We start from the raw sequence: 10,775 nt of genomic DNA on the forward strand, positions 1-10,775 counted from the left end.
CTTTTTCAGTTTGGGCTGGTTAGAACTAGAAGGCATGAAACACAGCCTCCAGTTTTAGTATCTCTGAAACAAGTGCCATGGCAAATGGAAAGTTCTTCTTCAGAATGAAGTAATGGAGATGGGAATCGAGGCAGGTACCCCAACGTTGTTCTCTGTACAACATCATTGCTGTGGTGGTGGGAAGGGGATGGAGGCTTGCGGGAGCTGGGAGTGTCTGCAGCTCCTTCCAGAGCACACCTGCTGAGTGCTTTGGTTTCCTTCCAAATCTCATGCTGTGTGGCTCTTACACTCACCCATTTGCTGTTTAAGCCCCTGACTCACAACTCTGGTTAAGCCCGCCCTTTTTTGCTATCCTGGAGAAAACATTCTTCTTGCTTGATCTTCTTACAAATTCATTCTCTTGTTTAGGGTTGATGCTCATCTTCTCCTTAAATGATGCTGTGTGCAATTATCCGCCGCAAACCACTTTCCACGCTAAAGCTTTGTTAACATGAACCAGTTTGTTGATGAAATCAGATAAGACAGATGTGAGGATGATATTCTTCTCGAAGGGTCCGGCCCAGCTTGATACCCAACAAACCTAGACTAAAAGGGTCCTCCAGACCCATGTGCAGAGCAGGTACATGGTGCTTGGCTATGTCATGGAGATGCTAAGACACCAGCTTGAGTCCTCTGCTCTTGCTACCCATGAGAATGTGGGTGAGAAACGTGACCACCCAAAGCCTCAGTCTTCTGATGTGTGAAATGAAGATAATTAGAGACGCTATTTCCTAGGGTGTTATAGGAAGAAACAAAATCATGCCTAGCATGGTACCTGGAATACTTCTAGGATCCAATAAAAAGAGTAGCTATATTCCTTGTAGTGATGAGATAGTTCTGTATCTTGAGTGCAGTAATGATTACACAAATCTGCGCATGAGAGGAAATGGCATAGAGCTACACACACACTGACCTGGTGTCCAATTCCGGGCTCTGATTTTGTGTGACGGTTATTTGCTTAACCACTGGGCAACTTCGTATGAACCTATCATTATTTCAAGATTGAAAAAAAAAGACCAGGAAGGTGAAAAAGGAGGTGTGGTGGGAATAGCCGTGGTAGGGTTAGCATTGTTTGGAGACTTCATTCCCTTTATTGCTCTGCTGTATGACTGCAGGGAGCTGACAGCAGACCCTGCTGCACTTTCACGGCTGCCCCGGTCTTCAGGTTCATTACCGTCTCGCAGACTCTCGAGGCATCAGCCTTCACTCTGGCTCTGCTGGAGACTGCCCCAGAGCTACATTCCCCTGGGAATTCCCTGGTGCCTCCCTGCCCCAGGCAGCTCCACCACCCCCGCCCCACCCCCAGGAAGATACATGCTTAGCACATCCTGACTTCTCCGGCAAGATCAAAGCAAGAGGAATGGCTGTGCAGGGGGAATCTTGTATTAAAGGGTGTCCCCGCTGTGTGAGCAAGGGCTCTCCACAGGTCCCGCACGCCTGAGGTTTTGCTGGTGCCCGCAGAGTGTGGATTGTGGCGACGTGCCAAGCTTGTGAGTATGAGCCCAGGCAAAAGTCCTGTCCTGAAAGATGTGATGGCTCAAGCTATGGAATTCTGTTCCAGCAAGGATGAGAAAATGTTCGGTGTCTGTCCAAACCAAGAAGGAAAGCATCAAGTGTGGATGGTTTTAAACTTTGACAAGCTCCAGAGGCTCAGTGATAAGAACCAGGGAGAGATTCCAGGGGGTGGAGGCATTCAAGGGACATGTCTAAGCCCAGGAAGAGAGGGGAGGTGAACAGCAGGCCCCGGTTACCAAGGCGTGCATGTGTGAGTTACAGCATGGAAGAGACCTCCATGTGAACCTGATAGGGAGTATTTTTAAATGCTCATAAAGGAAAAGTAGATCCTATCTGTGGCATATTGTGAAATGCAGGGGCTGCTGCGGTCTGCAGAGAAGATGCCTCAGGATTTTGATCAGGTTGGAGGATTGGGGGAGCATCCTTAAACCAGCTGCCAGAGGACCCCCTGATCCAAGAGGGAAACTTTGATCGCAGACAAGCATATGGAGAAGCTCTAACTCCTTTCTTTCCTCATCAGTTGTCTTCCATAAGGAAAAGAAGACCTGAAGCCCAGGACCTCAGGAAGAAGAAAAGCAGATACCATCTTTCCTTTGCAGGAATAACAAACAGGTGGCCCAAACCCTACCCTTCCAATTTTGGCGAGCACGTGGAGACAGACGTACTCCCAGACCTGACGGTGGCGGTGTGCACGGACAATGTTTTTTGGGAATTCAGTTTGGAAGATCCACCCGTGTCTGCAGCTGGGTCTTTGTGGAGAAGACTGCATCTTGCACATCTGGGGCTTTTGCTGGTAAAGACCAATGAAATGAAAGGAGCGGACGCTTCTGAATTGCAGACACATGCTGCATGCTTCTCCCAGTGCCTCTCACCAGTGGGGAAACCTCGGGAGTCTCTGAGCCTGTTTCCCTTGCTGTGAAATAGGGATGGAAGGATAAAATCTCTTTCTGGAGTTGCTGAGGAGCACTTAGAATGGTGAACAGGCTTTGAATGTGGAACCGCACCTCTGGAATGTTACTGAATGTTGCTGTTATGTTACGTGAAGAGGCAGAGGTTTTAGAGTCTGGGAGCATTTTCCTGGAGAGGGAAGGAGTAAGGAGGCTAGGGAGGTGGGTCATCTACAGTCTTCCATTTACCTAGGTGGCTGGAATTGCTGTACAGGAATTAAAATCAACAAAGGAAGTAATTGTGAAAATATGCACAGACATGAGCTCTGGACAGAACAGGTTCAGGAAACGGAGGAGATGCCCAAGAAGTCTTCAACGCACAAAAAAGAAAAATGGAAAGTATGAATGCGGGAACCTGTGATTAAAGAAGAAATGAAAGAATAAATAGAGAACTACAGTTCTACAAACAAGAAAGGGAGGAGGAGGGACTACAAGTCCTTCCTTCATCAGGCTGTAGGAAGGAGGGAGTGGATGGCACAGCAGCTCTGAAGGACAAAACAGGGCAAGTCACAACCACATCACTAGTGAGATAATGAGAGCTTAATAAGAGCAATTTCCAGATTTGTCAGCAAACGTGGGTGTGACTAAAACTGGTACACGATTTGGGGGTCCCTCGTTAAGAGGCTGTTGATGGAAGGGGAAATGGGGAATTTAAAGCAGAAACATTGCCCAGGGACACAGAAGCCCTGGAAGGGGACCCCCACTTCCAGAATGTGTATGTTCATTGAAGAATTTTCTGCTGGCAATGGACTTGTCATTCATAAAGGAAGAGAGGCGGAGAGAGAGCGAAGGCTGGCCACGCTGGCAGTGGTGGGTGTCAACCCACACTCACCTGCTGGGGTCAGTTTCCCTGTCTGCATCCCTTACAGCTGGAAAACCCAGTTCCTCTGTCCATACCATCTTATATCTGCAAGGACTTTTATTTGACACCAGGGCTGGTGTTGGAATGGCATTACTGTTAGTGGAGGGAGCTGACAGAATGACTCAAGGCACAAATATAGCATCTGAACAAGACTAGAGCCTCATTGCCTCAAAGAAATCAGTCACTGGCCGGGCGCGGTGGCTCAAGCCTGTAATCCCAGCACTTTGGGAGGCCGAGGCGGGTGGATCACGAGGTCAAGAGATCGAGACCAACCTGGTCAACATGGTGAAACCCCGACTCTACTAAAAATACAAAAAAATTAACTGGGCATGGTGGTGTGTGCCTGTAATCCTAGCTACTCAGGAGGCTAAGGCAGGAGAATTGCCTGAACCCAGGAGGCGGAGGTTGCGGTGAGCCGAGATCGCGCCATTGCACTCCAGCCTGGGTAACATCAGTGAGACCCCGTCTCAAAAAAAAAAAAAAAAAAAAAAAAAAGAAATCAGTCACAAGTGAAAAGTGACAGTGGCTGACCACGAGTCCTTGGACAAGGACTTATCTGCTCTGAGTGTACTTGCTGAATCTGTTTCAACTATAAAATGGGAATGACACGACCTCCTACGGAGGATGATAAAGACCACCTTAGAGAGAAGGTGGAGTGGCCAGGGTTACCCTAGTACTGCCCTCAAGAAACAGTTTCCTTTCCCTTGCAGTGAGGGAAAGCCAAGGTGTCTGGAAGGAAGCAGATAGAAGCTTCATTTGTGGTTGCGCAGACTGTCGCTACCATTGTCATTTAGATGTCAATGCAAGCTCAAAGAAAGCAGGTCTGAGATTTATCCCTTTATTTCTCTCTCATCTTGTCAAGCCCAAGAATGCCTTTTAAAACACAGGAAATGCCAAACACATTAAGAAGAAATGCCAAGTGCCAGGCCAGAGTCGTGGTGAGTGGCAGGGTGGGGGAGAACTTAGCAGCCCCTGGGACTCACCTGCATCGACCCTGTCTCTTCCTGACAGGCCCTGCACACTCTCCTCTCGATCCTGGTGGCTTCTTTCCTGGTTCCAGCCAGTTGGATTGTCCTGGACTTCATCTTGGCCCATCTGTTCTGGTTGAGCCTTTCCTTTAGGAATTCTTTTCCTGCATTCTGTTTTTGCAGTCCCAGAAGCCTTGGCTGCCTCCTGATGTCCAAAGTCTTCCATCTTGCCTCGGCCTAGTGGACTGCACTAATTTACACTGAGGGGTGAATGGGGCTTAATTAGGGAACGTTTGCAGCCCAGGAGTACAGAAGGGGTGAGGGAAGGAGAAGTCACGGGTGGGGTGTGGTGGGGGGATGTGGGCAACACCCATCTTCAGTGTGATTTGCTCAAGAGCATCCCCTAACCTCGCCCCACACATTCTCCGGTGCTGTCAAGGGAGAGAATAAAAAACACCAAATGGTGAGTCAAATGGTCCTCTACCTTTGGCAGCCTCTGCCTTTTGGATGAGGTCAAGGATAGAGTCCCCATGTGTGAGGCTGTCAGTCACCAACCAGAGACTCCACTTCGACCTCCACAAGTCCCAGGGCACAGACTCCTCATCTGACAAATATGATCAAAGACCTAGCTGTGGTGAGCTCAGCATTTTGTTCCCTTGCTCTGACATATTGGTAATGTTGGTATTTGAGCTGTGAGATCCCATTAGCTGTCCTTGGACCCTGAGGCTTTAAATTTCCCGTTGAATTCATTTTAACCCTCATTTATTGGCTGTGGACAAAGCTCTGGGCTCAGCACAGTAAAGAAAATGGTGAATTGGCCCCACAGGGAGATCATGATGTAACAGAAGCAAACCTGTGGGCTCTGGCTTTCACTATAAGGTGGGATACACCGGGGGGCTAGAGGGCAAGAGGGCTGGGATAATTTATTCCTGGGTTGGGGTCAGGGCAGTGGGTGTGTGGCTGGCTGGAAGGAAGGTGAGATTTGGCATGGGCCTTAGGAAACCGTATTCAGATCAAGGGAACCTCATGAGAAGAGGCATGGAGGAGCCAGTGTGGGCAGGGTCTATGATGGGCAGGTAGGAAGAGCCTGGAGAGGTCAGCCCAAGCTACAGAGGGAGCTGGTTAACACTTGAACCAGAAGGCCAGAAGTCTAAGGGACTTCAGGGTCCATGACTCCTCAAATTATATGCAAATATCTGCGTGCAAATGTATTTTTAAAGAGGGGAGTCTATATATTTCTTCAGGGTCATGACGAGATCCAGAGCCATCAGTGCTGATATAGACCATGGGGGACCCACTGGAATATTTTTTTTCATGTAAAAAGTTATTTATTATGTAATAAATATTTTTTTCAAAAACATAAAAAAGTTATTTATTATAAAGATTTCCAAACATACCAAAAGTAGAAGTAATACTGTAATGGACTCAGTGTTCCACCTTCAATACTGATCAATTTGTGGCTGGTCTTGTTCCAGCTGCATCTTCAGCGCTCCCCACCACCTCAGGATCGATTTGTTGCTAATCTCAAAGAAAATATTCAGTACGTTTCTGAATTAAAATATGAGATTTTTTAAAAAGCACACAACCACAATACCATTAAGTCATCTAAAATGTTTAACAATACTTCCTTAATAGCATCAAATATTCAGTCAGATGTTCACATCTCCCTAATTGTCTCTTTACTTTTTAAAAAATGATTTGTTAATTTGATTTGGAATCCATATAAAGTTCATACCTTGCTTTCTTTAAGTCTCCTTTAACCCATAGAGTCCCTTTCCATCTATTGTTTCTGTCATTTGTCCTGTAGAATTTCCTGCAGTCTGGATTTTGTGAGCTGCAGCTCGTGGTGTCATTTCACACGTGCCTCTATCTGTGTGTTTCCTATAAATTGGGAGTTGGAGCTACAGATGTCATTATATTCAGGTTTGGTTTTTTTTTTCAATGCTGCTTCAAGAGGTTCATAATGCCTGGTTGTCCCTCTTCTTTCCATTACAGTGATTTTAAGCTTGGGAGATGTATTAGTCCATTCTCACGCTGCTATAAAAAGTACCCAAGACTGGTAATTTATAAGGAGAAGAGGTTTAATTGGCTCACAGTTCCACATGGCTGGGGAAGCCTCAGGCAACTTACAATAATGGGGGAAGGAACCTCTTCACGGGGTGGCCGGAGAGAGAATGAGTGCAAGCAAGGGAAATGCCAGATGCTTATAAAACCATCAGATCTTGTGAGCCTCACTCACTATAACAAGAATAGCATGGGGGAAACTGCCCCCATGATTCAGTTATCTCCCCTGGCCCAGCCCTTGACATGTGAGGATTATTACAATTCAAGGTTAGATTTGGGTGGGGACATAGAGAGCCCAACCATATCCGGAGAGAGGCGTAGGCATTTCAGAAAGGTCAGTCTGTGGTGTAGGGGCTGAGCAGAGGCAGGGACCAGAGGCAGGAAGACCAGCTGGGAAGCTGCTGCAGTGGTCTAGGCAAGTTGCCGCCTTTCAGCTGCACAAATGAGCCTGTATAAATGAGAGGTGCCTGTGTGCTTGCATGTTAGAAGGCCCCCCGGAGCGGCAGGCAGCACTCTGGCACTAGATGCTTGTTTCTGTGACCTGGGGGAACTTGACAGCCACATGAAGACCATGAAGTGGCTAAATACAGCAAAATAAATGAGACACTTTTATGAACATATTTGCTTTTTCTGTATCTGCCTGAAGCTTTGCTGGGTGCATTAGGTTTCCAATGTGTTTCCCCTCCCTAGAAACATAAAGTCCCCAGGGGTCAGGAAGTGCATGGAAATGACTGCAGCACAAGGAGAACCCCTGGCCTGTGTGGTTTCATCTGTGTGTTGTAAAGGAGGAAAACAGCAGCTGTTTTTAATGGGAAATGCTTAAACAGTGAAAAAGCCCCAGATTGCAAAATCTCACCCTCCCCAAGAGGTACAAGAAATTTAATGTTTGAAAATGGTTTTACATTTCTTTGAGGACCAAAACTATTACTCTTGTTTCTAATGCCCATAAGTAGTCTCTGACCCTCCTTGAAATTTGAGAGGGGTGGGCAGGGGGTAGAGAGACAGATGTGTTATACTTCCTTTTGGAATGGGTACACATAAAAGTGTTAAGTAATGTAATTTTTGAATGTATAACCAGGCTTATTTTCTGATAGTATTGAGTCATAAAATTATACCTTAATTTTAGAAAGCATTCTGATTCTAAGATGTAATAAAATCATATTTAATACTGTGAAACATTTTAAAGTGTGTTTTTAAAGGAAATAATATTTTGGATAACCATTAAGGGGCTCAGCTCTTCAAAATAAACTATAAAATGCAAATAAAATGTACTTGGGTTATATTTTGAAGTTTGGTACAATACCTTAGAAATCTGCTGAAGTGACAGGGTGTGGTCACTCATATCTGTAATCGAAGCACTTTGGGAGGCCAAGGCCGGCAGATCACCTGAGTTCGGGAGTTTGAGACCAGCCTGGCCAACATGGAGAAACTGTCTCTACTGAAAAAACAGAAAATTAGTCGGGCATGTTTGTGCATGCATATAATCCCAGCTACCTAGAAGGCCGAGGCAGGAGAATCACTTGAACTTGGGAGGCGGAGGTTGCTGTGAGCCGAGATCGCGCCACTGTACCCCAGCCTGGGCAACAAGAGCGACACTTCTCAAAAAAAAAAAAAAAAAAAAAAAAAGGAAAAGAAATCTGCTGAAGCTACGAGAATGGTAACTGAATCCAACAGATCCCACTGGACCTGTCTGCCTTCCCGGGATCACTGCCCAAATCCTGCAGCTTGGTCTAGTGTATCTCACAGTCTGATGGCTCCATGGCCTATGTTTCTGAGTGTTTTGAGGATGCTGACTTTAAGAACAGCTAGCTTTGTGTGGCATGGAGAGGGCAGAGAAGGAGGCGAGGCTCAGCCCGGACCTGCATGTTCAGGAGACTGTTGAACAGCAGTCGGTGGTGGAGAGGCAGACTTTAAAGTCTGATGAACCAAGGATTTAGAACTTGACTACCACTTCCTGGCTGAATGACGTTGGATGTGTCATGTAACCTCTTCTGTGGTTTTTTTTATTAATAAATGGGAGATTTAAAACTCCTTGTTTTAACATCCAATAAGTGGGGCTTAAAAATAACATATGGGAAAATTGGCTGTGTGTTAGGAACTAAGCTGTTGCTCAAGAAATAATAGATCTTATTACGAGAACACACGAGAACATAAACCATTAATAGAGGAATAAATTAGCTAGCCCTTAGAGCTGAGGGAATATTTGTAATCGCATGTGGTTATTCAGTAAAGGTAATATCATCAACTTTCCCTGATTAACGAATATTGAAAGTCTGTGGCATGGAAACCAGCTTCTAAGACGGTGCCCGATTATCCTCTTGGTCTTCATGATCAGAAAGAAACATGTGGTTCTCAACCTCATTATAACAGACTTGGCCTATGTGGCCAATAGAATATGGCAGAAATAATGGTAAGTCCTTTCTGAGATTAGGTTATAAAATACATTGTGTTTTCATGGAAAAGAATAAAGTTGGATTCTTATCTCACACCATACACAAGAATTAACTTAAAGGGTATCAAAGACCTATTTTAAGAGCTAAAAGTATAAACTCTTAGAAGACAACAGAGAAAATCTTCATGATTCTGGATTAGTCAATGGTTTCTTAGATATGACACCAAAAGTACAAAGAACAAAAGACAAGCAAACTATACATCATCAAAATTAAAACATGCTTCAAGGCAAAAGTCTTGGTCAAGAAAGTGAAAAGAAAACCTAAAGAATTGGAGAAAAATTTTGCAAATTATGTCTAATAAGGATCTCACATCTACAGTGTATAAAGATCTCTAACAACTCAATAATAAAAAAACTGAATAATAAAACAACAGTTATTTTAGCCAAATAACTAAAAACCAAACAGAGGATCTGAATAGACATTTCTCCAAAGAAAATATACACATAGCAACATACAAAAAGTTGTTCAACATTATTGACCATCAGTGAAATGCAAATCAAAACCTGGCAGATACCACTTCATAGCCATGCGGATGACTGTAATAGAAAAGACGGATAATAGCAAGTGTTGACAAGTATGTAGAAAAATTGGCACTCCGTCTGAACAGTGTTTGAGGGGGAAAGAAAAAAGTAAAAAAAAGAAAAATTGGCACCCTTACACGTTGCTGATGGGATTGTGAAATGGTCCAGCAACTTTGAGAAATAGCCTGGCAGTTCCTGAAGATATTAAACATAGAGCTGTCATATGACTGTGCAATTCCACTCCTAGGTATATATCCAAAGCAATAAAAATGCATGTGCACACAAAAAGTTGTCCGTAAATGTTCATAGCATTACTTGTGATAGCCAAAAAGAGGAAACCACCCAATTGTCTATCAACTGATAAATGGATAAATAAATCATAGTATATTCATTCAATGGAGTATTACTCAGCAATAAGAAGGAATGAAGTACTGTTACATACTACAAGGATAATTTTTGAAAACATTATGCTAAATAAAAGAAGTTAATTATAAAACACCACATATTTTATATGATTCTATTTATATTAAATGTCCAAAATAGGCAAATCCATGTAGGCAGAAAGTGGCTTACTGGTTAGTGAGGGCTGGGAGGCTTCGGGAGAAACAGGGAGTGATTGCTAATGGTTATGGGGTTTCTTTTTGGGGTGATGAGAATGTTCTAAAATTAATCATGGTGATGGTTGCAGAACTCTGTGAATATACTAAAAACTGAATTGTATATTTTAAATGGGTGAATTGTATGGTACATAAATGACATCTCAATTAAGCTGCTTATTTATTTATTTAATTTATTTTTTTGGAGACAGAGAATCTCTCTGTTGCTCAGGCTGGAGTGCAGTGAGGCAATCTTGACTCACTACAACCTCCACTTCCTGGGTTCAAGTGATTCTCCTGCCTCAGCCTCCTGAGTAGTTGCGACTACAGGCACTCCCCACCATGCTTGCCTAATTTTTTTTGTATTTTTAGTACAGACGGAGTTTAACCATGTTGGCCAGGCTGGTCTTGAATTCCTGAGCTCAGGCAATCTGCCTATGTCAGTCTCCCAAAGTGCTAGGATTATAGGTGCGAGCCATCACGCCATCCTGAGGCTATTATTTTTAAAAATCACATTGCAAAATAAAATATTTTTTTAAAATCATAAATAAATTAACAAAAATCACATTGCAAAGTATAGCAGAGCTCTATCATCTGGTCTGAACTCTAATGTCAAACATTAAAATCTAGTTTGTCAGTATTACTATGTATGGTTTTTAAAAATACCAAATAAAAGATCATGAGGAATCTGAAAATATTTAAAAAGATATTATGGCTTTTGCATTACTGTCTCTCTCAGAACACTCCCTCTGGGAAGACGCCACCATGTCATAGAGGGATGCCCCATGGTGAGGAGCTGAGATCTCCAGG

General features: G+C 43.9%; 1 long non-coding RNA gene across 2 annotated transcripts; it reads right to left on the reverse strand.

Annotated features, from left to right (window-relative positions):
- Nucleotides 1-3,861: 3,861 nt before the first annotated feature.
- On the reverse strand, nt 3,862-7,810 carry LOC116553760. Of its 2 annotated transcripts, XR_004269898.1 has the most exons (3): nt 7,699-7,810; nt 5,769-5,849; nt 3,862-4,591 (listed from the first exon to the last, which is right to left on the reverse strand). It is a non-coding gene; the product is annotated as an uncharacterized LOC116553760 (long non-coding RNA). The 2 variants fall into 2 exon arrangements; XR_004269897.1 differs by lacking the exon at nt 3,862-4,591 and having other exon boundaries at nt 5,693-5,849.
- Nucleotides 7,811-10,775: the final 2,965 nt, after the last annotated feature.

This window comes from Sapajus apella, unplaced genomic scaffold (assembly GCF_009761245.1).
Source record: "Sapajus apella isolate SASKATOON/1434 unplaced genomic scaffold, GSC_monkey_1.0 scaffold13, whole genome shotgun sequence".
Lineage (NCBI taxonomy): Eukaryota > Metazoa > Chordata > Mammalia > Primates > Cebidae > Sapajus > Sapajus apella.